Source organism: Camelus dromedarius, chromosome 8 (assembly GCF_036321535.1).
Source record: "Camelus dromedarius isolate mCamDro1 chromosome 8, mCamDro1.pat, whole genome shotgun sequence".
Lineage (NCBI taxonomy): Eukaryota > Metazoa > Chordata > Mammalia > Artiodactyla > Camelidae > Camelus > Camelus dromedarius.
This window is the reverse complement of record NC_087443.1, coordinates 30,967,172-30,994,353: the sequence shown is the minus strand read 5'-3', so window position 1 is coordinate 30,994,353 and position 27,182 is coordinate 30,967,172. Positions and strand designations below refer to the sequence as shown.

At 36.1% G+C, this 27,182-nt stretch overlaps 1 protein-coding gene and 1 pseudogene across 16 annotated transcripts in view; one reads left to right on the top strand and one right to left on the bottom strand.

The window, feature by feature from the left end:
• Positions 1-27,182, bottom strand: part of USP54 (ubiquitin specific peptidase 54) — a 120,167-nt gene that overhangs the window by 66,014 nt on the left and 26,971 nt on the right. For 7 of the 16 annotated variants that reach the window (XM_010984156.3, XM_031462143.2, XM_031462146.2 and 4 more), the window contains exon 1: positions 2,110-2,376. The exons of 1 other annotated variant lie outside the window; for it this stretch is intronic. The gene's annotated coding sequence lies outside the window, so the exon portion shown is untranslated. Of the gene's footprint in view, positions 1-2,109; positions 2,380-9,675; positions 9,773-27,182 lie in introns of those variants that run through there. 8 more of the 16 variants (XM_031462144.2, XM_064488048.1, XM_031462149.2 and 5 more) reach the window with 4 other exon arrangements.
• LOC105092501 (small ribosomal subunit protein eS4-like) lies at positions 9,470-10,200 on the top strand (annotated as a pseudogene).

Genomic DNA, 27,182 nt, shown 5'->3' with positions numbered 1-27,182 from the left:
TAACCAATACATGAGTACTTTATTAGAATACAATGTAGAAAGTTACATTGCCTGACACACAGCAGATGCTCAATACTTGTTAAATGAAAGAGTAAATGAAGAAATAAGTTTTGTGAAGCATGTTTTTCAACTTACAGATAACTCAGTTATAAGCATGAACGTTCATCTCCTTATTTCTTCCCTAAACCTACAGCCTAAATCATATCATACCTAAATCATACCTTCTGTTTCCCAGAGGTCTACAGAAGAAAGACACTCTACTTTATGGCCAGCACCAAACAGCAGGAGTTAAAGGAAAGAGAATCAATAGCAATTACAGTGGGCCCCAGGAAAGCAAAATGATAACTAGGAGTTCCATGAAGTTGCCTTTCAATTACCTAGAATCGGAGAATTTTTTTCCTGATTTTTTAAAACACTAAGACTTTTTACATTTAAATGCTTGATTGCAACGATGCACTATTTATGAATCATTATAAACATACCACTACCCAAATTATTTCAGCACAAACAATAATGAAAGCATGATAGCTCTATCAACAAGAGGAAAATAGGAAGGGAAGCCACTGACTGCACTGGCTTGACTCATTTCTGCTGGAAGAACACTGGCACTGAATGGCACAAGCAACTCCACTGTGAGAAACCAAGCACATGACTGGGAAGGTGGCAGCAGATACCAAGAAAGAAGGGCATCTATAAAGAACCCCTCCCCCATAGGGGCAGGAGTGGAGGGATGGGCAGGGATCCACTGAAATCTACTCTAAAAGCCTTCGCAATACTCAGACAAAAACATGCTACCAGACTATGAGTTTTGAGCCAGTTCAAACTCTAGCTCTCCCACTGACAACTGAGAGACCTTCAGCAACTTACTTAGCCCTCCAGCTCTTTCACAGCTGTGAAATTATATTATAATAATAGTAGCCACCACTTAGTGAACACCACCTCTGCCCTAGGCACCAGAAACATGGTATGCCCTTTAATTCTTACAACAAATCTACCAAGTAGAGATTATTTTCCTCATTTTGCAGAAAAGAAAACCCCATGTTCTTTCTACATGTGCATGACTGTTTCCCAGAGGGATAATACTACCTACCTGACAAGGTTGCACTGGGAATCAGAAGTAAATGCAAAGCACTTACCGTAGGAACTAACACTTGCCAGATAGTATGAGCTCAGGAATTCATTATTAGACAAGTACACCTATCACTTGAATAAGTGATTCAATTGAGAAATGAAATCCCATGGACAAGTCTTCCCTCACATCATCTACCATAAAAATGATTTTTAATTTGCAGTACTTCTAGAGAACCCAAGGCTCGCAACTTTATAACTGCTTGAAATACCAGAGTATTATCCACTCAGTGTCAACACACACATACAGTCACGTACTGATTCTTGGTTAAGAATCAAAATGTATAATCCAAGGAAATAGAAAGGCCATAATTAAAATGATATTTGACTTAATCTGAACACCAAATATTAAATATTTTACTTTGAAAAAGATAAATCTCACACCTCAAGGGAGAAGGTAATGATGAACAAATCTATCTAATTTACCAAAAATAATTCCCAGAAGCATCTGTTATCCTCAAGTACTCAGCAAACCATTTCCCAGAATTGACAATACATTGCCAAAATCTTACTAAATTTTGCCAACATTCTGTTGAGAGGAAAAAAGAATCATTCTGACTCTGAAAGTAAATGCTATTTTCCAGCTTAGCCACAAAACAAGAGTTTGTTTTCATTATTACTTTTGTCAGTATGTTAATACTGAAAATAAGTATAAAGAAATTACAAATAACCATCTATTTGAAGAAAACTTAAAATACTAAGCCTACAACTCTTGCCTTTAATTCTATGAACTCAAGAAAATTTATGAGAATTTTTTTAAACCAATAATAAAAATTACATTCCCAAAGCCTTAATAATTAAATCAGAGGGGAAGAACAGAAACAACAGTCAGCATTAAAGAAGTCTCCTGAAAGTTAAGAGAGTCCTATAACTTAAATTTCGAACTTTAAACTTTCGCTGTTAAAAATAACACTTCACAAAGACTGACCAGTTCCCAATATCCCTACATCCACCCAGTTTTACCATAAGCACGGTACTTACCAGACAGCACACTCAACTGCCAGCAAAAGGCCTCCAGCAATCACAAGGGCATTTGTGGGACAAATGATACAGGAATGGGGAGGGGCAAGGGAAGAGCTAGAGTTCTGGGGAGGGAAGGGTACGGAGGGAGGAGACGACTGCAGCTAGCAACAATGGGAAACTGTGAATCTAAACCACAAAGGCTTCCCGCAGAACAGGCTAACAGGGAAAGGGCAATTCTTTTTACCACCTACCAGGAACTCAGCACTGACGAAGATTTATGATAAAACTAAAAAGATGGAGCCTCCAAGTAAATACAAACAAAGTAAACTTAAGGCACTAACCAAAAGTATCTTGAAAGGATATGTCACAAGCTTCACAGAGGCTTAAGAAAAACATTCAGGAGTCTGTTTCCTCCAGGGGCATTCCTGATGACAAAGGTCAGCAGGACAACAATAAGGCTTACAGGGTGGCAGCTGCTTCCAATGGAGGGCCAGCACTAAAAAGCAGTCCTTTGCACTACAGTCAAAAGGAGCACTAGAAGAAGACACTTTAGAGAATAACCAAAACAACGTCATTGTCTGAATCTTAATTCACAATTCCAAGACTGTCTAGACTTAAATTAAACTAAATCATTTTAATAGGCAAAACTTCAAACTGTCCTAAACAAGATAAACTTTTAAAGAAAATTACTGTATAAACTGAGCTGTTGAATTCAAAAATCAATTTTTAAAAGCTTGGGATCTCAAAGGTTCCCAGCCTGAAAGGCGAGGACAGTGAAAGATCTCCACCCCTCTCTTAGGGAAGAGGCCAAGTTATGTCAGTAAGAACAAACAGCAGGCAGATCCTGCCCCCAAACATGTGATCAGTCCACCCAGAACCTACATTTGCAGGCAGGGCACAAAGGCCTCAGAGGACCAACACACACCCTTCTATGTATTACTTCCAGTTATAAAACAGATTTATTGAAAGGAGTTGTTTTCTAAGCATCCTAGTGAAAAAATTCATCAGTAGAATCCCTGCCAAATAGGAAGATCTGTTGTATTTCTATAGGTTGAGAGAAAATATGTTGATTTTTTAAAAAGATTTAATTAAGATTTATTGGTAAAATTAAAGAAATGCAGACACTGCCCAAAACTAATTAAGCTCTTAAATTTTAACAATGTACTAGTCTAAATTAGTCCTTTTGCAACAAGGGAAGTGCCCAAATTGAAAAAAAAAAAAAAAAGATACTATTGCTTTTCTTTTGTTAACGATTAGCATTCTAACTGCGGTCTCCTAGTGCTTGATGGGGGATCGAGGTGTTAGTGCCATTTCAAAATGTGAAATATAGGATTTCTACAATTAGTGCTAAATACAAAAAAAGAATGTACAAAAATTAAGGTCAAGCTCTCCAACAAGTTCCTCAGGAGATGGTTATATAGTCATTGTGGAACTAATCAAATAAAACTAGAGTAATGGGGCAGAGTTACAGAGCTTCAACCCTGGTTACAATGCAACTACATAACTTGACTTTTCATACTTGCCATACCTATTCTCTGGCGACACGTGTATATCACTCCCCCTCTTGACCTAGAAATCATGCCTGTGAAAACACTCCTACAAGGAATTTTGGCACTCATGTAGCACACACCTGTAGGTACTCAATTTATTTTTAGTTGAGAAGCCCAGTGGTTGAACACAGGGTTCTCTCTTTATATGAGACAGAATCTTCCATGCAGTCTTGAAAAGGAAATAAGAAATGTCCAAAAATAACTTAAACAAGGTAGAATGTGAATATGTAGGAGAGTTTTGCATGAAGTGTTTTCTGAGGGGCTTCAAAAGAGATTATAGTCCATGAAGGTGAGTTTTCCCCATAGATCACCTCCCACTTGAACTATTTCCTGAGCAAAGCCAAGGACCTACACTTGGCGGGGCACATCCCAGGGGCTCAACCAAGACCTGAGACTCGGCCCTCCTCACGTCCCACATCTGTTTTCCTGCATCATGAGGACAGTTAGTTTATATGGGGCAAGGTAATTTTACATGCTAACAAGTGGGAGGATTATTCAACCTATTTTGGGGAAGCGGTGGGGATTTCCAGAAATTGGTCCCCCCAGCCACTTTTTGGCCTTTTATGGTCAGTCTGTCATGGTGCCTGAGGGTTTGTCACTTAACGATGCTAACATATTACAATAAGCCTGTAACGAGGCTCAAGGTCTCCTGGAAGTCAAATTTTCAGCCATCTTGGTCTGAGATGGTTCTAATCAGTTTATGTCCCATCCTCAATTGCTGTGTCATTCTTTTAATGGTTGTGTCCTGCCCTCTTCCCTCCTGTCTTACATGGTTTTGATTCTGAGTAGGATCCTGCATGCCCCCACCCCCAAGTCCCTGCCTCTTGCTCAGAGAAAAGCTGAAGTCTCCCAGGCCTTCCTGAGTCATAAAAGAGTACGCTTAAGCATTTGATGATTAGGACAAGCTTGTATAATAGGTCTGCATGCAATGAGGGATGGTGGCAACTCTGATCATCTATCTCAATCATTAACTGAGATTACTTTCCCATTTCCCTTTAAAATTTTCATGGTTGAGCAGAACCTTTGGAGATGGTTTTTGGGGGACACATTCCAGCAGATTGCCACCATTCTGATTAAAAGCAACTTTCCTTCTTGTTACCAAGTGTCACCCCCAGAATCATACCGCTGCCCCTCCCTTGAACAGAAACAAGTTACTCTTACCTAAGTCTCAGGAGGAGGCCACAAAGAGAAGAAACAGGAATAGGCTAGAACCAATTAGGCCCAAGACAGCAGAGGATTTGACTTCCAGTGGACCTTGAGCCTCATTATACCTTCATTGTAATGTATTTGCCCATTAAATGAAACACCCATCAGCATCATGAGATGAAAATTGCCATGACAACAACCAGAAAAGCCCATACAGGGACAATAAAAAGATGATTGGCTCCAGCACACCCGGAAGGAGGACATGATGGCAGAAGCTTCCAATAAAAAAGTCCACATGGCCCAACCCAGAGCTGGAGCTGTCTGTACATGCCATCTTGGCTGATGGCTCCCCACTCAAGCACTTTCTTTCCTTCTTCCTCTTTGAGCAATAAAGCAGCTTTTCACTGTGTCCCTCTGCCTCTGCTTTGAATTCTTTCACAGCCAGTGGCAAGAACCCACACCTCTGGTGGGCTTGCCAATTTGGGATCTCTCAATCTGCTAACAGTTTTAAATGTCATTTTTAAATGTCCAGGAATCCTAAAGTTGGATGACACTGGTTACAACAGTGAAACTGAGCAGGACACTACAGGCCCTTCCTTGGTCTAAAATTCCCTCTGTGTCCTCTGTCAAAAAAAAAAAAAAAAAGAAAAGAAAAAAAGGCTTTAGTCTCCTAGGCCTTCTCAAGCGTTCCAAAGAGCAGACTCAAGCACTTAATAATTAGGACAGTCACAGGACTCCTGGTTCCTCTTAAAGGGATTCAGATAACAATCTGATACATATCTTTGAGCTGTTCTGCAGAAACTGACTCCCCACAACCCAGGTAGAGGATAGTGACTACATTCTGATCACAAGCACTAGACCCCAGGCTGGCTGGAACAAGGTTGATGACTGACATTCCCAAAACATCACTCTGTTACCTCACCATCAACCAATCAGAATAATGTCCACAAACTGATCAGGCACCCTGAACGCTCATTCATAATGTTGCCTTTAAAAACTCCTTCCCTGAAAGCTATTGGGGAGTTCAGGTCTTTTGAGCATGAGCTGTCTGTTCTCCTTACTTACCACCCTGAAATAACCACTGTACTTTCCTTCAACACAGCCCACTGTCAGTAGGTAGGCTTTGCTGTGCTTCAGGCAAGAGGACCCAAGTTCAGTTCAATAACAACAGTACTTTGTAAAATTGTGTTTCAACAAAACCTGTCACATTTTTTCAAGTACTTTGCAAGGACTATTACACCATAGTAGCTCACCTTTGACAATAATAGACAAAGACCTCTGAAAAAACATAAAAATTATTAGCAAGGAGAAATTACTTCTAAGACTTAAATAAACAAAAGAAATCCTTGTGGGGTTGGGAGGTGAGAGTAGAGAGTGATATGGAAGAACACTGGCTTAAAAGTTACACTGGGTCAGATTCCACAACCTTTCATTATTGGTCTCTACCAGCAAGAGGGGTAGGATACAGCAGAATGTTCAATTTAATTTAAAAAAAAATTGCTCCTCTTAAAGCCGTAAAAGAGAAACAGAATTTCTGTAAGAAAAGCCAAGCTGACTTCTTCCTGGAGTAACCCCAAAGCAAAATCATTGTTTGGTTTTAATTTCTGAGATGCTAATGATAACACTGATGTTGGTGATAAAGGCAGTATTTGAGAGGCTCCAAAGTAGAAGCCAAATTAGAAAATAAAAGCCTCTTGATTTTAGCAGTCTAGAGGATAGTGAGGAAATGTGAGATCTTTTAAATAAACTATGGACGACTGAGGTGGGGAGGTGCAGGGTAGAGACTGCTTTATATCAAGTGGAAGCCCATAGAACAGCAGCATTTGATCTCTGGGCTATATGCCCACATAGGGGGAAAACAAAAATACTTAATTCAGAGCTGTTAACCTGGAATTTTGGAAAATGAAACTAGAATATGGTCTTGATCTTAGTTAACAAGGAACCTGAGAGAAAATATTCTAGCCTTTGACCCTAGATTATAAAGAATATACTGGAAAGTCTATGGAAAACAATAAAAACTATGTAGCTAATTTGCACCTACTTTTTATTCTGAGATTTATTCATTGTTGGTTAACAGTGTATGTACCTTAAATAGCTGATTATTTTACTCAGGTACACATTACTGAGAAGAAATATATTGCAGAAAAGGAAGAGAGAAGGAAAAAACAAAAATAAAAAAACTGTAATCCTAAGGACATACTTTGGAGAAACTCTGGCTGTTAACCGCAAAGCTTAGCAACAAAACCATCCAAAAACACTTCTGTGTATTTCTCACACAAATGGACTCTGAAGAAAGGAGAAAGGCAATCAGGGGCTACTTATTTAGGTTTCTAATGTTATAATTATCATTTAAAGTCATATATTCAAATATATCTTGAATCATCCTAAAAATTATTTTAAATAGCACTATGTCATTATGAACATAGCCAACATATCTCTAGAACAAAGGTCTAAAATTTCTTCTAATAGACTGAAAGCTCCTAAACAGGAGAAAGGATATGAAATACCTCTCAAGTGTACCAGAGAACCCCCTAAATGCTAGTCTCACAGAAAGTGGTTAAAAATTAATCTCTCCACATCTCATGGCCACCTCTCTCTCTCCCTCATCTTTGGAGATGGCCTGTACTCTGTCTATGGAATGTGTACCTACTTTTACTTTAACCTGAGCACCCAACCACCACACCTCACGGCCTTTCTCTTGTCTTTTGAAACAGCCTACACTCTATACAGTATTTATCTCTCTAAACAAATCTACCTTTACTCAAAAAAAAAAACAAACTCTCATTCTCTCTTACACCTTAAACCTACAATTTTAAGGCACAATCAAGGAAGAAGAGAAATATGCCTAAGGGGGGAAAAAAAAGAAGAAAATGATGAAGGGGAAAATCTGACCAAATAGAGTGCCAGTAAAAATTATATTGCTAGCCTATTCCTAGCCTATAGACTTCAGAACACATTAAGTTCAGACAGAGCCTGTCCAAGAGATTTCATCAGACTTCTCAGAGTTTAAATAGCGAAAAGGAGCAAGTTTTAAGCTAAGAGTACATGCATATTCATGAAAGGGCTTAGGCCATCTACAGAGTCTAAGTTTTAATTGATTAAAGTCATGAGGATCAGGAAAGGTCAACATCATCATCATCCCTTGGGTTCCAATTGATCTGGTCGTTGAGTGCTTCAGGCTAATCTTTGAAACAGAATTGGGAGCTTCATAACTGATACATTATCTTTGCTCTTGTTACTTCTCCTGTCTGATAACAGACATTTACTTCTGCATTATTCTGTCCTCTTAAGATCATGAATTACTAAGACCTGTTCAAGGACAAGCATCATGGCCAGGCTTAGATCACAAAATGATTTAGCCATGCCTGGTTCTCTTTCTCTGGGTAGGGGATCCCTATCCTATCTGCTTATAAGGCAACTAGATATCCATGTGCAAGAGAAATGAAGGTGGACTCTTATCTCACACCATGTGCAAAATTTCACTCACAATGGATCAAATATCTAAATAAATAAGCTAAAACTATAAAACTTTTAGAAGAATGTATAAGCATACAACTTCATGACCTTGACCTAGGAAAAATCCTCTTAGACATGACACAAGCAGCAAAAGCAAAAACAGATAAATTTGAATTTATAAAAATTAAAACTTTTATGCTTCAGTGGACACCATCAAGAAAGTAATAAGATAATCCAAAGAATGGGAGAAAATATTTGCAAATTACATTATCTGATGAGACTTGGATCTAGAATATATAAAGAACACTTATAACTGCATAATAAAAACAATACAATTTAAAATGGGTATTTTTTTGTTAAACCCCAATTAAAAAAGGATCTAGATATTTCTCCAAAGAAGATACACAAATGGATAATATGCACATGAAAAGCTGCTAAACAATGTATAGTAGGGAAAGAGGCAGGAGGAGTGACTTTACAATGAAGAAACCTGACAACCAGGGCCTCAGGCAGGTGATCAAGGTCAATATCAACAATGATAAGTCATGTTGATAACATTTACCTTTAATAAGATGTGATGAGAATGACACTGTATATCTGGATCTTCCACCCAAAAAATCCATAACACCAGCCTAATCATGAGAAAATATCAGACAAATCCCAATAGAGGGGCATCCTACAAAACACTCCTCCAGACTGTCAAAGTCATCAAAAATAAACTTGTTACAACCAAGGGAAGCCTAAGGTGATGTGACAAGGAATTAAGTGGAATTTTAGATGAGAATTTGGAATAGAAAAAAGACATTAGGTAAAAACTTAAGAAATCTGAATAAACTATGGACCTTAGTTTATAATAATGTTTCAATATTGGTCCATTAATTGCAACAAATATACCATACTACTGCAAAATGTTAATAATAGGGGAAACTGTGGGGGGGAAGGGAGACACCATATAAGAACTCTACTATCGGCTCAATTTTTCTATAAACCTGAAACTATTCTAAAAAATAAAGTTTGTCAATAATAATAATAGTAATTTAAAAAACAAACACAGGTTAAACAATGAAAAGAAAATCAAAACCACAAGGAGATACCTCTTGACACCCATTGAGACGGGTATAATAAAAAATAGATAATTATAAGTGTTGACAAGAATGTAAAGAGTCTCTTTTTGTACCTAGTGCAACAATAGGTTGAGGTCCTAAGGAGCACCTGAAGCATGTAGCAGCTCCAAAGCACCGATGCTGGATAAACTGACCAGTGTGTTTGCTCCTCATCCATCTACTGGTCCCAAAAAGCTGTGGGAATGTCTCCCCTTCATCGTTTCTTCATCAAGGAACAGACTGTATGCCCTAACAGGTGATGAAGTAAAAAAGATCCGCATACAGGGTATCATTAAGATTGATGGCAAGGTCCACATTTATAAACCTACCTTGGTTTAATGGATGTCATCAGCATTCACAAGAATAGAGAGAATTTCCATCTGATCTGTGATACCAAGGGTCACTTAGCTGTACATCATATTACACCTGAGGAGGCCAAGCACAAGTGAGAAAGATATTTGTGAGCACAAAAGGAATCGCTCATCTGGTGAGCCATGATGCTCGCACCATCCACTACCCTCATCAAGGTTAATAACACCATTCAGATTGATCTGGAGACTAGCAAGATTACTGCTTTCATCCAGTTTGATACTGGTAACCTGCACATGGTGACTGGAGGTGCTAAACTGGGGAGGATTGATGGGATCCCCAATAGAGAGGGACGTCTCAGTTCTTTTGATGTAGTTCATGTGAAAGATGACAATGGCAAAAGCTTTGCCACCCAGCTCTCCAACATTTTCCTTACTAGCAAAGGCAACAAACCATGGATCTCTCCTCCCTGTGGAAAGGATATCCAACTTACCATTGCTGAGGAGAGAGACAAGAGACTGGCAGCCAAACATAGCTGCAGATAAAATGACCCCTAGGTGACATGATTGGAAAAGTCTTTGTACTTAAAGATCATATTGAATTAAAAAAAAAAAAAAGAATGTAGAGAAATCTGAATCTTCCTACACTGCTGGGTAGAAATGTAAAATGGTGCAGCACTTTAGAAAACAGTCTGGCAGATACTCAAAAGATTAAACATAGAGTTACCATAAGATGCAGCAATTCTATTCCTAGAGATAGATAGATCTCCAAGAGAAGTTAAAATATATATACACTCAAAAACCTGTAAATGAATGTTCATAGCAGCATTGTTCATAATAGCCAAAAAGCAGAAACAACCCAAATATACATCAACTGATGAATGTATAAATAAAATGTGATATATTCATACTATAGAATAGTATTCAGCCATCATAAGAACGAAGTACTAATACATGCTACATGTATAAACCTTGAAAACATTATGGTAAGTGAAAAGGCCAGTCACACAGACCAACTATTGTAGGATTCCAATTACATGAAATATCCAGAATAGGTATATTACAGAGATAAGAAAGCGGATTAGGGCAGAGAGGAGGTGTGAAGGAAATGGAAAGTGACTACTAACAGGTATGCCATTTCTTTTGGAGGTGATAGAATGTTCTAAAATTAATTGTGGTGGTTGTTTAATTTTGTAAAGATATTAAAAATCACCAAATTGTATACTTTAAACAGGTCAGTTGTGGTATGTGAATTATATCTCAATAAAGCTGTTATTTTAAAAAAAACAGTTTTCCTCTTTGCAAAACAAGGACATTCTTTGTTTCATGTCTGTGATTTAAATTAGGTCCCCATAAAAACAGCAGCTTATACATAAGTGTATATGTATACATGCATATATTTATTTGCCCCTCTATCAGCTGAAAATGCCTAGAATCAATGACACCCCAGTTACGATAAGCACACCTAGACCTGATATTTTAGTTTTGAATACCTTTCTCCATAAAAGAATTCAAGGTTCCTTGGAGAAATGGCTGATTCTAGGTCTGGAATAGGAAATATATGAGATGATCCTGGAGCATATTATAATGTCATAAAGTAAAGAAATGCTAAAAACAAAACAAAACAAAAGTCCTAAATTGATAGAGGTATATCAAAGGGACACAGGAGACAACAAAAGGAGTTCCCAATGGCCAAGTCTGAAATAATTCGGAAAAAAAAAAAGTAACATTGGGTTATAACCTAAGTATAAAATAAATATCTATGAGTCCATACTGATATAAAGAAATGTACTCCAAGGAGTACAATATGGAGGTGTGACCAAGATTTTGAAGCAGGAAGACCCTGAGCTCACCTCCTCCCATGGGCACATCAAAATTACAACTATTCAGAGCAACTTTCTATGAGAATGACTTGAAGACTAGCAGAAAAGATTTTCCACAACCAAAAGTATAAATGAGGAATAACAACAGATGGGTAGAAGGGGCAGAGGACAGCAGAGTGAAGACCCACACCCCCCAGGTGGGTGACACACAAACGGGAGGATGCTCACAATTGCAGAGGTTCTCCCCAAGGAGTGAGGGGTCTGAGCCCCGTATTGGGCTCCTCAGTCTGGGAGTCCTGCGCTAGGAAGATGAGTCCCCAGAACATCTGGCTTTGAAGGCTAGAGGAGTTTGCAAAGGAAAAAGCCAGAGGGCTGTAGAAAACAAAGTCTCTGCTCTTAAAGAGCATGGGAAAAATCTCAGCTAAGCAATGATGGCTCAATAACTGCAAATCAATCAGTGTGATAAAACATTAGCAACTTACAGAATAAAAATCATATGATCACCTCAATAGATATAGAAAGAGCTTCTGACAAAATTCAGCATCACTTAGTGGGGGAGGGTATAGCTCCGTGGTAGATGCGCATGCACAAGGCCCTGGGTTAAATTCCCAGTGCCTCAATTAAAAATAAATAAATAAACCTAATTACCTCCTCCATTAAAAAAAACAGCAAAAAAAAAAAAAAAAGCAAAATTCAACAACAATTAATGATTAAAAACTCTTTAAAAAATGGGTACAGAGACAACACAGCTCGACACAAGAAAGGCCATATATGACAAACATACAGTCAACAACATACTCAAAGATGAAAAGCTGAAAACATTTCCTCTAAGATCAGGAACAAGACAAGTATGCCCATTCTCACCACTTTTATTCAATACATATTAGAAGTCATAACCACAGCAATAGACAAGAAAAAGAAATAAAAAGGCATTCAAATTAGAAAGAAGTAAAAATGTCATTGTTTGCAGATGATATGATACTATATATAGAAAATCCTAAAGACTCTGCCAAAAAAAAAATTAGAATAAATCAGTAAAGTTGAAGGATACAAAATTAATATACAGAAATCTGTTGCATTTCTATATATTAACAATGAACTATCAGAAAGAAATAAGAAAACAATCCCATTTACAAGTGCATCAAAAAGAATAAAAAACCTAGGAATAAATTTAACAAAGGAGGTAAAAGATTTGTAGTCTGAAAACTATAAGACATTGATGAAAGAAATTAAAGATGACACAAACAAATGGAAAGGTATACTTTGCTCAGAGATTAGAAGAATTAACATTGTTAAAATGACCATACTACCCAAGACCATCTATAGAGTCAATGCAATCTCTATCAAAGTACCAATGGAATTTTTCACAGAACTAGAACAAATAATTTTAAAATTTATATGGAAACATAAAAGGCCACAAATAAGGCAATAAATTAACTGCAAAAAATGTACTCTAACTTAAGATGTTAATAATAAGGAAAACTGGGTGAGAAAGTATATGGGCTCTTCCTGTACTATCATCTTAACTTTGCTGTAAATCTAAAACTGTTCTAAAAAATAAAGTATGTTTTAAAGTTTATGAAAAAGATGAAAACAACAAAAATCAGTAGTTCATTTAAAAAATCACACACAAATGTAAAAATTATACATAAGAAAGGGAAACTAAAACATATGCAAATAACTTCTAGTGTATTCACAACTCCAAAAAGGATATATCCCAGTGAAATACTGTTTCATGGGAACTAGCCCAGATCATGGCAAAGATATTCAGAATCTTTTTTTAATCTTAACAGAAAGAGAATGGTTACATTTTTATTAAGCATTCATTATTTTTGTATGCATGGCATGACAAACAAGAGGGCATTAGAAACTTATTCACCTTTAAAATCAGAGGAAACCATAGAGATCCTCTGAGGTGAAGTATGATAATGCTAATGTGATTATGTGAGAATATAGTCCCTATAAACTTTGTGTAAGTGGAAACCTGGTATCTTTCAAATGCGTTAGAAAAAGTTGCTATCTAAAGAACTGTTGATGAATTTGTTTTTAAAAGCCAAATCACCTTCTTTCTTTTGCAAATTTGACACCCACATAAAAGTATAAAAATATTTAAATAAGAGAAAAGAATGATGGATGAAGCAAGAAATGAAATGAGACTATCAATTCTATTTGATCTCCAGGTAACTTTAATAAGGGAATTCTGAACTTCCCATCTACTCATGAGTTATTAAGTATTTTAATTCACTAAATACTTATTGAGAATCTATTACAAGTCAGATATAGTGCTAAGATTACAGATGCAAAGACAACTAAAATTAGGGGACCTTCACAGTGTTCACTGTCTAATGAGGGAAAAAGAAAAACTATAACAAAATCCCTTGGAAAGTAATAACTGAACTGGGTTTTAATATTATCATGTAACAAAGAATTTGACTGGACTTTGTCCCTGGTTCTTGAGAGGGAAGCCTCTAAACCTTTGGAATTTCTCAAATGATATGAGTGTCTCTATTACTCTTACTGGGCTCTTCTAACCACAATGAGTTTATACTAACCAGGTGACTCACAGTGGACCGCTAGATAGTTTCAGGATGGGGACTGGCCATACTAGAAAGTCCAACCATGTGATTAGAGGGTTGGGGCTTTGAGTCACATGATCTCAGACTGACCTCTGGGGAGTAGAGGTAGGCTGGGGACTGAATTCAATCACACAGGCCAATGATTCAAACAACCATATCTACATAATGAATCCCCAATAAAAACTCTGAATACTGAGAGCTGGTGAACTTCTCTGGTTGGTAAAACACATGGAAGTGCTAGAAGGGTGACACATCCTGAGGACACCAAAGCTTTGCTTTGGGTAAACTCCTGGACCTTACCTTATGTATCTCTCCCTTTTGCTGGTTCAGATTTGTACCCTTTTATTACTATAAAAACTAATCATAAATATAGGACTTTCCTGAGTTCTGTGAGTTGTTCTAGCAAATTATCAAACCTGAGAGGGTCAAGGAACTCCTGAATTTGTAGCTGACTGATCAGAAATGCAAGTGTACTGGAGAGTCCCAAACTTACAGTTGGAGTATGAACTACAGAGTCTTGTGTACTTAACTTGAGAAAATTGAGCTAATTCTGTAGTTAATGTGACAACTACATTGCAAATACCCTAGAGGAATTCATTTAAAATAAGAATTTACAAAGTTATTCATCACAAAGTACAGCACATATCAATACAATGGAATATGAATCAACCATGAAAAAATTATAGGTTAATATTTATTGAAATGGAGATATAATCATCACACTGTTTAATCTCCAGCTCCAATCTCTTCCCCTGAGATTCAGACTTGTATGTTCAAATTCCTACTGAACATTACCACTTGGACGTCTACTAGGTATCTCAAACCCAACAGGCCCAAAAGAAAAAATCTTGATTCTCACCATATACACCCCAATCAGCTCCTCCACACTCTTCCTTATCATAGTAAAAAGCACTACTCACTTGTTCAGGCCAAAACTGGAGTCATTCTTGACTCCTTTCTTTCCCTAACACCTCACCAATCCACCAGCAAATCTTATTGGTGCTACTCTCAAAACATATCCCTTCTCACCACCTACACTGCTACCATCCTAGACAAAGTCGCTTATATCTATTGCACAGAATACTGCAATAGCCTTCTATTTGCTTTCTTGCTTCCATTACAAACACTTCTTCACACGACAACCAGAATAATCTTTAAAATAATAAATCAGTGTCATTACTCCACATAAAACACTCCAATGTTTTCCCACTACATTCTGAATGAAATCTAGACTCCTAGTCTTAAATCCTTCATGATCTAGCCCCTACAATCTCAACAATTTCATCTTTACTGCACTCTGCCCATCATTTTTCAAACATGACAAGCTAGTTCCCATCTCCAGGCTTTTTAATTGCAAACCTCTCTCTACTGAATGCCCATTCCCTAGCTCTTTGCATAGCCTGCTCCTTTACTTCATTCAAGTCTCTACTTAAATGGTAACTTTCTCAAAGGGACTTCCCTGAACATCTCATCTAAAATTACCAACTACCAATAAAATCAATATTTGTTTACTTCAAAAACCTTATATTAAATTAAAATAATAAAATAAAATAGAATTACCAATTGCCACCCTATCTCCTTCCCCTGCTTTTTTTCTTAATTGTACTTAACACTACCAGACATTACTTACCTGTCTTCCCCATTAGAAAGTACGTTCACTAAGGCAGAGACTTTTTTATTTTGCCTGCTACTGTATCTCCAGAGTCTAGTACACTATGTGGACATATAGCAGGCATGCCATAAATAACTTAATGAATGAATGATGATTAGGATGCTAGGTGAAAAGAGCTGATTAGAACAGTATTTTCAAAATTATTTCATTTGTATAAAATTAAGCAAGATGGAAAACAAAGGCTACTACTACTACACATACATAGTAAATCATTACGTGGATTACATACACACAAATTTTCCTACTCGCTAAAATTCATTTAGAACCTCAAAAATCAGTACTTACAGCAGTTTTGTGCTCTTTCATGGACATGCACAGAATGGTGAAAAATTCGAGTTGCCTGATGTGCACATTCCCAACTGAGGTCAAAGTAGGCAATGTTCAGTCTTTTTGTTTCAGCTCTCATACTATAAACAAGTGTCTTTTTTGTGGTTTATTTACTGCAACATTTTTCATACTTTTGTGCTTTTGGTTGATGATTTCACTGTTTAAAATGACAGTGTAGTGCTGAAGTGCTGTAGTGTTTCTAAGGGCAAGAAGGCTGTGATATGCCTTCTGGAGAAAATACACGTGTTAGCTAAGGTTCACTCAGGTATACGTTACAGTGCTACTTGCCATGAGTTCAGTGTTAAAGAATCAATAATATATATTAAATAATGTGCCTTTAAACAAACCCACACATAAAATAAGGTTACATGTTGATTAGTTAATAAAAATGTGACCAGAGGCTCATAGGAACCTTATCCTATACTTCCCCTAGGAGCAATGATTCAGTATACGTTAATTCAGTGTTTGCAGTGATGCTATATAACATATTACCACAAATAAAGAATCTGTGTGTGTATGTTTGTATCAAATTAAAAGGTCAGAGAGATTATATGTCATTATACCACAGTGTTGATATTTCTAATGCTAATATAATCTTTGGGGGTAGGATTATAAGATATTTACTCCTCATTTCCTTATTTGCATTTCTATTTTACAATGAAAATATTTTTTGTTAGAAGAAAAAACTGAAAGACAAACGAACTTACTTACAAAACAGAAACAGAATCACAGACATTAGAGAACAAACTTATGGTTACAGGTGAGGGGGGTGGGAAGGGATAAATTGGAAGTTCGAGATTTGCAGATACTAACTAATATATATATAATAGATAAACAACAAGTTTATACTGTATAGCACAGTGAACCATATTCAATATCTTATAGTAACCTATGGTGAAGAAGAATATGAGAATAAATGTGTGTATGTTCCTGTGTGACTGAAGTATTGTGTTGTACACCAGAAATTGACACAACATTGTAAACGGACTATATTTCAATAAAAATGAAAAAAATAAATAAATAGAAAAGAAAAAATTGAGTTGCTGCTAATATTTTAAAATAAGAATTATATTAGTAAGCATTCTATGGTAGCCAAAGGAATATAAAAACAGGATATGAACAGTGATTTTCGATAATTAAAAGTATAAATTTATAGCTCTGTTCTGAACTTCTTAACCTGGATCTTTTAAATGAAACCTTATATGTACAAATATAAATGTATGCCTATACACCTCTCCCCAGATAGTGGTTAACAGGCTTTTCAAATACTAACAGTTTGAAATTCACTCATTTATAATTATAGAATCTTAGAGTAGAAATAATCTTTAAAGAGCTTATAGTTAAGTTTCTAACTTAATGCAAGAAACTTTTTTACAAGTAGTCAACCAGCATCTGCTAGAATATGTTCAGGAATAGAAAGCACATTATTCTATAAGGCAGTACATTTTAACTTCCACCCACTGTTCTCAGTTCAATCTCTGATCCAAAACAGAGCAGACCTACTGTTTCCTCTTTATGTAAGCCTTTCAAATATGTCAGACAAAACTCATGTGTTCTTTTAATCACCTCTTTTTTGGCTAAATACTCTAGTACAGCTATGACTGAGTGCAGTACACAACTTTATTAATTCCTCACACAACCCCTACTCTTTGAGGACGGGCTGGACTGGATGCCTTGCTCCTAATGAAGAGAATACAGCAGAGGTGATAGGATATAATTTCTAAGATTAGGTTACAGACTCTGGCTTCCATCTTCTTCACTGTCATGGAAGCCAGTTGCCATGTTGTACAAAGTCCTACAAGGCAAGGAACTGAAGGATGCCCGAGTCAACAAGCTAGCAAGGAACTAAGGTCCTCAGTCAATCAACCCATGAGGAACTGAATTACATCACAAGAGAGGCAGAACTTGGAAGCTGATCCTCTGCTCAGTGAGTCTTCTGATGAAACCAAAGCTCCAGTCAACAAGTAGATTACAGGCTGTGAAATACATACCATGATTCCTGATTCACAGAAACTGTGAGATAACAAATATTCATTGCTTTAAGTTGCAAAATTGAGAGATGAGTTGTTATGCAGCAATAGATAACTAGTACACTAGCAATTTCACTTTCTCATCATAGCCTAGAAAAGTTTTGAAACATATATCTTCACTAGAGAAAAAGTGAAAATAACTTAAATGTCATCAAAGGGAATGGATAAACACAATGTGATATAGTCTTAAGATTTAATGTTATATATCATTTAAAAATGAACTAGATCTATTTCAACATTAGATTTCAACATAATACTGAGAAAAAAGTTGTAGAATTACAACTACAATATTCCATTTATGTAAATATTTTAAAACACATAAAGCACTACTATGTATCAATTGTGGATACATTTCATATACACATAAAATTTTAAGAAATGAATTGCATTTCTGTTTAAATATGCAGATTAAGCACACACATTTATCTCTACTCTCTCCTAAATTAAATCTTCATTAAAAATAAGACTAATGAAATACGAAAGGTAAAAATCCACAAGAACAAAGAAACTGGGAAGGTAAATGACTGCAGAGGTAGAATTTACATAAAAATTTGGAAGCCAGAAAACAGATAAATGTGGGGTAATTGATCAACATACCAGAGAAAGGACTGGAGGGTAAATGTTGGCAACCAGAAGTGTAAGTACTGCTGCAGAACCCAGGAAAAGCTCAGGAATTAGAACTTTTTGCAGATGAGAATATGGGAGGGCCTTAAAAATGGAAGAGCAATTGAAAAATGTGTTTAAGAAGCAGTTAGATGCTTCAGATTCTCTCTTTGAACCCAATACAGCCAGGCAAACCCCCTCCTCTACAGCTGAAGACTATAGGCTTATTTTCTGAAGAGTATGAACCAGAGAGGGTGTGATTCTGGGGCAGCAGGCACAGCTAAAATGGGTGAAATGCCTTATTGAAATAAGAAACTTTTACTTTAACAAAAAGTTAAAACTTAAAAAAAAGTATAGGGAATAATAGCCAAGACATGGAAGCAACCTAAATGTCCATCAACAGATGACTAGATAAAGAAGATGTGGTATATATATATATATATATATATACACACACACACATATATATACACATATATATATACACACATACACACACATGTATACATACATACAATAAAATATCACTCAGACATAAAAAAAGAATGAAATAATGCCATTTGCAGCAACATGGAGGGATCTAGAAAAGTGAAGTAACTCAGAAAAAGACAAATATCATATCACTCATGTGTGGAATCTAAAAAAATGATACAAATGAACTTATTTACAAAACAGAAACAGACTCACAGACATAAAAAAATAAACTTATGGTTACCAAAGAGGAAATGAGGGGGGAGGATAAATTAAGAGTTTGGGGTTAGTATATACACACTACTGTATATAAAACAGATAAACAACAAGGATCTACTATACAGCACAGGGAACTATATTCAATATCTGGTAATAATCTATAATGGAAAAGAATCTGAAACATATATATATATACTGAATCACTTTGCTATATACCCGAAACTAACACATTGTAAATCAACTAAACGTCAATAAAAATTAAAAAAATAAAATAAAGCACAGGGAGATTAAGTGAAAGTCTACATACTAAATGGGAAGATCCCAGTCCCCTTTCTCCCTCTCAGCACAAAACCACTGGTACTCGACTCTATTCCACAGGCAGGAAACTGGAGCATTTCCATCTAAGGAAACTGACCAGCCTGAAAGAATACCTATAGATACAGACGACTGATGGTCCTGCAAACAGGAGGGGAAAAAAGCTTGAAGGAAACAGACATTGTAGAGAATACAAGAAAACTTAAAAATCTAAAACATATTTTTTACGATTTTACACCTATAAAACAAGAAATACAAATTTCATCAAAAGGTTTGAAAGACATATTTAAGGAAACCCCAAAAACTAAAATAAAAAGACAGAGAAATAGTAAAGATAATAGATTTAAAAATCAGAGAATCAATCCAGGCTTTCTAGAAAAAGAGAAGAGAAAAGTGTCTAAGAAAAAATACAGAAACCAGCCCAGATTTTAAGATTATAAGTTTTCAGTTTTAAAGGAACCACAAAGCCCCCAGCATAATATGAATTAAAAAATCCACACCGAGGCATAAATAATACTAAACTGCATAACACTATACATAAAGAGAAAATTCTGTAAGTTTCTAGAGAGAGGGTGAAAAAAAATAGGAAGAAATAACACACAAAGAAATAGATATCAGAATGGCATCTGGCTGTACAACAATGTAAATGTACTTAAGGCTATAGAACTTTGCACTTAAAAATGGTTAAAACAGTAAATTTTATGTTATGCATATTTAACAACAACAACAAAAAAGAATGATAGAACACTTCAGTGGTCAGAGTCCAACTCCTTTTTTTTCTTTTTTAGATTCCAACTCCTTAATTAGAGTCAGTCCATAGAAAAACAATCTACATTTTATGTAGAATGCTGAAGTAAATGCATACACTGTAAATGCCACTCAATCTTTGTCTTACTAGAAATTACATATTTTTGTCTATTTGTTAATAAAGTACCATTTGTTCTTATAAAAATAAAATAAAACAAAAAGAATTACATCAGACTATTCATCGGCAACACAGGAAGCAAGAGAAATATCTTCAAAATTATAAGAGAAAATGATTTCCAACATAAAATTCTAGTTCCAAATACAGTATTATTTAATTTTGAAGGTAGAATAAAAATGTTCTCATATACTGAAGATTTCAAAAACTTTAACTTCTATAAATGTCAATTCTCAGAAAGCTCCTAGAGGATATGTTTCATCAAAATGAGGGAGGAAATCAAGAAAGAAGATGACTTTGGCGGGGGAGGGTATAGCTCAGTGGTAGAGTGCATGTCTAGCATGCATGAGATCCTGAGTTCAATCCGCAGTACCTCCATTAAATAAACAAACAAACAAATAAACAAACCTGATTACCTGTCCTTCCCCCCAAAAATAAATAATAAATAATTTTTTTTAAAGAGAAGAAAGAAGATGACTTCCTGATCCAAGTAATTCAGGAAACAGAATTCCAAGGATGACAGTAAAAGGAATAGCATGGTGACAGCTGTACAGCGGGCCTAGATAACAACCAATCCATATTAAAGCATAATGTAGAATAGTACTGTATATAGAAATAGAAATATAATGTTGTACACATGAAACTGATACAAACCAGTGTTACCTCAATAAACCAACCAACCAACAAACAAGTAAATAAATAAAAGAATGTAGAAGAATATACAAGGTAGGTCCCTAAGGGGGAAAATAAAAAGATTGATAACTTATCTACTGGATTTGAATGAATGGAGCAGAGTTTTATGGTTCTGGCTAAGAGTCTGGGAGTGATTTAATAGTGATGAGAACTTTAAAAACTGAGCAAATGTAAAAAGTAAGGCAATTATTATGCTTAAGGAAAATAAAAAGTTGCATAAGAATTATAATAATTATACATCATGAAGCTCAGGTTCAATACATAATATAAATAATAAGTAATGATTCAACTTCCAAAATTAGATAATTATGGTAAGAATATAAGGGAGAAGACATACATACATGCATTTAATTGATATAATTATACCATTAGAAATATTTAAGACAATTGATTATGGTTGCCTCTGGGGGTGGGATATCAGCTATTTTTCCTTCAAGCATAAACTATTCAAATCTTTAAAACTATGCACATGTATTACTTTGATAAAAATAAGGTGGAGTTCCTTGTAGGAAGAGACCTGCATCCTTTTATTTCTAAGAGAAAAAGGAAGAAAAATAGATATAAACAGTAGTTAATTCTGGGTGGTGGGAATATGGGTATTTGTTATACAATTTTTCCATTTTAAATTGCATACAATTTAAATAAATTATTTTAAATTATTTTAAAATTTCTCAATACTCCCCTCCCCAAATCTCAATGGTTTCCTTCATAAATGGTTTTCAGACCATATATGGTCTGGTCTGCCTTCCTTAGAACACTCTCCACTTTGTCAGTATCCATTTAAACCAATAGACAAGATGTATTTCCAACCTAGTACAAAAATATATTGGAAAAAAAAATATTGGAACCAATACTTTAGTGACCTGGATAAACTGGTAATAAAGCTGAAGGTGTTTTCAGCAGGAACATTGCATAGGCAGTTGCTGCAACTTTTATGATTAACCAAAATTCCCAGATATTTTTCACATGAACTGCTACTCAACCATTTCTTCCTCATCCTGTTCCTGTACATTTGAGGTTTTGAAGTTAAACCTAAGGCTTATTTCTGTTAAATTTAATTTCAGTTTGAGCACATGATTTCACCCTATGACATAATTTTTAAGGCTTTATTCATCATCAGTCAAATTAACTACTCCTGAAGCTTTGCAATACTTACATATCTGATAATCATATATATATTTTAAATTTTTACTCTATCCAAGGTCCAAAGAAAATCCACCAGAGACTTTTCTGGTGAAATCAAGAATCTAAGTAGGTACAGTGTTCTACACAATCACTTAATCAATCAACCAAACCATATTTTACTATATAACAGCTATAAATGTATCATGAAAGACTGGGAAACTGCGGGATTATGATTATAACCAGAACAAAACCTTGATCTACTAACCTCGTAAGTCTGAATAGAAATAGAAGTAATAAAATTTAAGAATAGAAGTAGAAGTAATTTGTTATGATAAATCAATCCATACTAAACATTTATGGTTAAAAGTCCACATCATCTGTTTGATCACTTACAATTGAATTTTTCCAGGATTTAACATCAATTTTACATGTCTGTAGTTTTCCGACTACTTTCCTCTTTTTAGATATTGGGACATTTGTCTCTCTCTGGTTTTTATGATTTCTCAAAGATTAACAACACTGACTCTGAAATTATCAGCCTCTTAATTCAGGACACTGAAACTCAGTTGAGTCTTAAAACTTAAATTCACTTTAAAATGTTCATTCTTACCGTCCTGAGCTAGTTTCTAGTTTATAATTTTGCTATTCACTATATTCTTTCTAGTTGAAAAACTATTGTCCTTGCTGTTAATAATAATCTATGCAGTACTTATTTCTAAAGAACTTTATAATTTCTCAAAAATCCTATAAATAGGTTAGATAGAAATTAATATAACACTATCCTACTTTATACACAGGGGAACTGAAGCACAAAGAAATTTAAATTATTAACCCAAGGTCAAAGAGCTTATAATGATAATGAACCCAAATCTACTGCAGTCTAGAGCTCTTTTCATAAGGCCATGTAGATCTCTGATACAAAACTACACAAGGTGGCACAAAAAACTTCCTGCTTAAAAATTGATTTTTTCAATTAGTTGGTCAACAGGGGTTAAGGAGTGGGTGAGGTGTAAAGGAAGTGGGTATAGCTGTAAAAAGGCAATATGATGGATCCTGTGTTGATGAAAATATTCTGTACCTTCACTGCATCACTGTCAATATCCTGGTGGTAGTATTACACTACAGCTTTGCAAGATGTTACCATTGGGGGAAACTGGGTAGCAAGTATATCAGATGTCTCCAGCTCTGTGTCAGTTGTGAGAAGTATCTCAGAATAAAAAAGATTAATAAAAAAAAAATTGAGAAGATGATGGAGTAGTAGGACCACGAGCTCACCTCTCCTCATGCTACAATAAAACCACAACTGAATGCTAAACAACCATTGAAAAAAGACTGGCACCTAGTAAAAAAGATCTTCTGCAACTGGAAACATAAAGAGGGAACCACAGCAGGACAGTAGGAGGGGCATGCTCACAATATAATTGGGCCCTATAGCCCTCAAGATGCGTGACCCACAAGCTGAAGAACAGTGAAGTGGCAGAGGCCCTCCCACAGAAGTGAGAGCTCTAAGCCCCACATCAGGCTCCCTAGCTCGGGTTCCAGCATTGGGAAGAGGAGACCCCAGGACATCTGGTTTTGAAGGCCAGCAGGGCTTGGTGCCAGGAGCCCCACGGGACTGGGGGAAACGGAGACTCCAATTGCTTGTGAAGCATACAAGGAAACTGGTGTGCACTAGGTCCAAGGGCAGAGGCAGTGATTTCATAGAAACCTGGGACAGGCCTGCCTGCTGGATTTGGAGGGTCTTCTGGGGACATGGGGGTTGTGGGTGATGGCTGCAGTTCACCCAGGGGACATAAAAGCCATTGGCAAACATCCTCAGAGTGTTCATCACATGAGCTTTCATCTTGATTGGCTCATTAGCACCAAGACAAGCCCCACCCAACAGCCTGTAGGGAAGCCTCAGGCCAAATAACATACAGGGTAGGAACACAGCCCCACCCATTAGTAGACTTCCTAAGCCACAAAGACCTCTAGACACGGCCCTATCCACACCAGAGGTCCAGGAACAAGCTTCACCCAGCAGTGGGCAGGCACCGGCTCCTCTTGCCAGGAGCCCTGCATAAGCCTCTAGTCCAGCCTCATCCACCAGGGGCCGATACTAGAAATAAGAAAACAACAATCCCAAAGCCTGGGGAAGGAATCCACAAACACATAGAAATATAGATGATACGAGGTGGCAAAGGAATAATTCCCAGGCCAAGGCACAAGATAAAATCCTAGAAGAAGAAATAAGTGATGAGGAGATAAGCAATTTATCTGAGAAAGAGTTTAAAGTAATAGTGGCCAAGATGTTCAGAGAACTCAAGAGGAGTATAGATGCACAGAGTGAAGTCTTTAGCAAAGAGTTGGAAAATATAAATAATACCCAAACAGAGTTGAAGAATAAAATCACTGAAATGAATAACACACTAGAAGGAACCAAGGATAGACTAAAGAAGGCAGAAGAACGGATCAGTGAGCTAAAAGACATATTAGTGGAAATCACTAAGTCAGAATAGAAAACAGAAAAAAGAACAGTAAGAAATGATGATAGTTTAAGAGAACTCTAGGACAACATGAAGCGCTCCAATATTCGCATTATAGGGGTCCCAGAAAGAGAAGAGAGGGAGAAAGGACCTGAGAAAATTTTTGGAGAGATAACCACTGAAAACTTCCCCAGCTTGGGAAAAGAAATAGTCACCAAGTCCAGGAAGCGCAGAGTACCACACAGGATCAACCCAAAGAGGAACACACCAAGGCACATAGTCATCAAATTGTCAAAATGAAGGATAAGGAGAAAATATTAAAATTAGCAAAAGAAAAGCAACAAATAATATACAAGGGAACTCACATAAGGTTATTAGCTGATTTTTCAGCAGAAACTTTATAGGCCAGAAAAGAGTGGCACAACATATTTAAAGTGATGAAAAGGGAAAACTTACAACCAAGAATACTGTATCCAGCAAGGCTCTCTTTCAGACTTGATGGAGAAATCAAAAGCTTCACAGAAAGCTTTCAGCACCACCAAACCAGCTTTACAACAAATGTTAAAGGACCTTCTCTAGTCATCAAACCATAAGAAAAGAGAACAAAAAGAAGAAAGAGAAAAAAAAAAGACCTACAAAAGATTGCTTTGGCTGTTTGGGGTCTTTTGTGGTTCCTTATACATTTTGGAATTGTTTGTTCTAGTTCTGTGAGGAATGTCATGAGTATTTTGACAGGTCTGTGGATTGCTTTGGGTAGTGTGGCCATTTTGATAGTGTTGATTCTTCCAATCCAAGAACACAAGAAATCTTTCCATTTCTTTGTGTCATTTTGGTTTTCGGAGTATAGGTAATCTCCTTGGTTAAGTTTATTTCTAGGTCTTTTGTCGTGTTTGATGTAATGGAAATGTCTCTGCCAGTTGTAAAATTCTGATTTTTGAAGTGAAAAAAAAGAAGTGAATGAAGGGCTGCAAATGACAAAGTATCCTTCTTTCTTATGGGTGAGTTGTATTCCATTACATATATGTATGCTGCTTCTTCATTACCTGCTTAACTGTTGATGTGCACTTAGGATGCTTCCATATCTTGGCAATTATAAATAATGTTGCTATTAATAGCAAGGTGTATGCATATTTTTGAATTAATTTTTATTTTGTGGTTGGATTCATTCCTTTGATAACTATGTAAGTTTAAAAAGCTAAAGCTCTAAACATTCTTAGAAACAATGAACAGTACATATATGTAAATTTAAAAATATGTATGCAGTAAGAAAATTAAAAAATGAGCTATCAAGCCATGAAATACACGGAAGAAACTTAAAAGACATATTACTAAATGAAAGAAGCTAGTCTGAAAAGGTTGTAAACTGTACAATTCCAACCAAATGACATTTTGGAAAACGCACAGCTACAGAAACAATAAAAAGATCATGGTTTCCAGGGGTTTGGGGAGAGGGAGGGAGGGAGGGATGAGTAGATGGAGCACAAGGGATTTTTAGGGCAATGAAATTATTCTGTATGATACTATAGTGGTGGCTACATGTCATTATGCATTTGTCAAAGCCCATAGAATGTACATCAAGGGTGAACCCTAATGTAAACTATGGACTTTGGTTAATAATAATGTGTCCATGTTGGTTCACTGATTGTATCAAATATGCCACAATGATGAGGGATGTTGAGGGTAGGGGAGTATATATGTGTGGGTGGGGAGGGCTATGTAAGAACCCTGTATTTTCCGCTCAATTCTGCTGTAAACCTGAAACTGCACTAAAAAAATAAAGTCTATTATTTAAAAAAAATTGGTATTTCTTTTTTTTAAACCAACTTAATTTTAAAGATAAAGTTTACATAAAGGGAATAGTTCAGGTAAATTAAAACAAAAAACAAAATAGAATCATGCATATGGCTCTGAAAGTCAGCACAGTGGACTTCACAAGTGGGGAAAGTCCCATTAACTAAAGCTCAAAAAAAAAAAAAAAAAAAAAACAAAACCATAGAGATCCTCAGAAATTAAAGAGAGGCCCTCAGGATTCTTATTTCCCAAAGCAGCAAAATTAAACACAGTATAGGAAACAAATTATTAAGTCACCTCAAAAAGGATCACTAGAATAAAGTTAGATATACCAAAGCTTTCCTCAACCCACCATACACTTTACCACAATCCTCAACTTTGAGAAAAACTGAGTATGCGTGTGTGTCACCTTCAACTTGATATTCACAGCCACATGTTTCAAAAGAGTTCCCAAATTGCTTCTTTTTGTTGTAGTTGTTGTTACTCACAAAGTGCC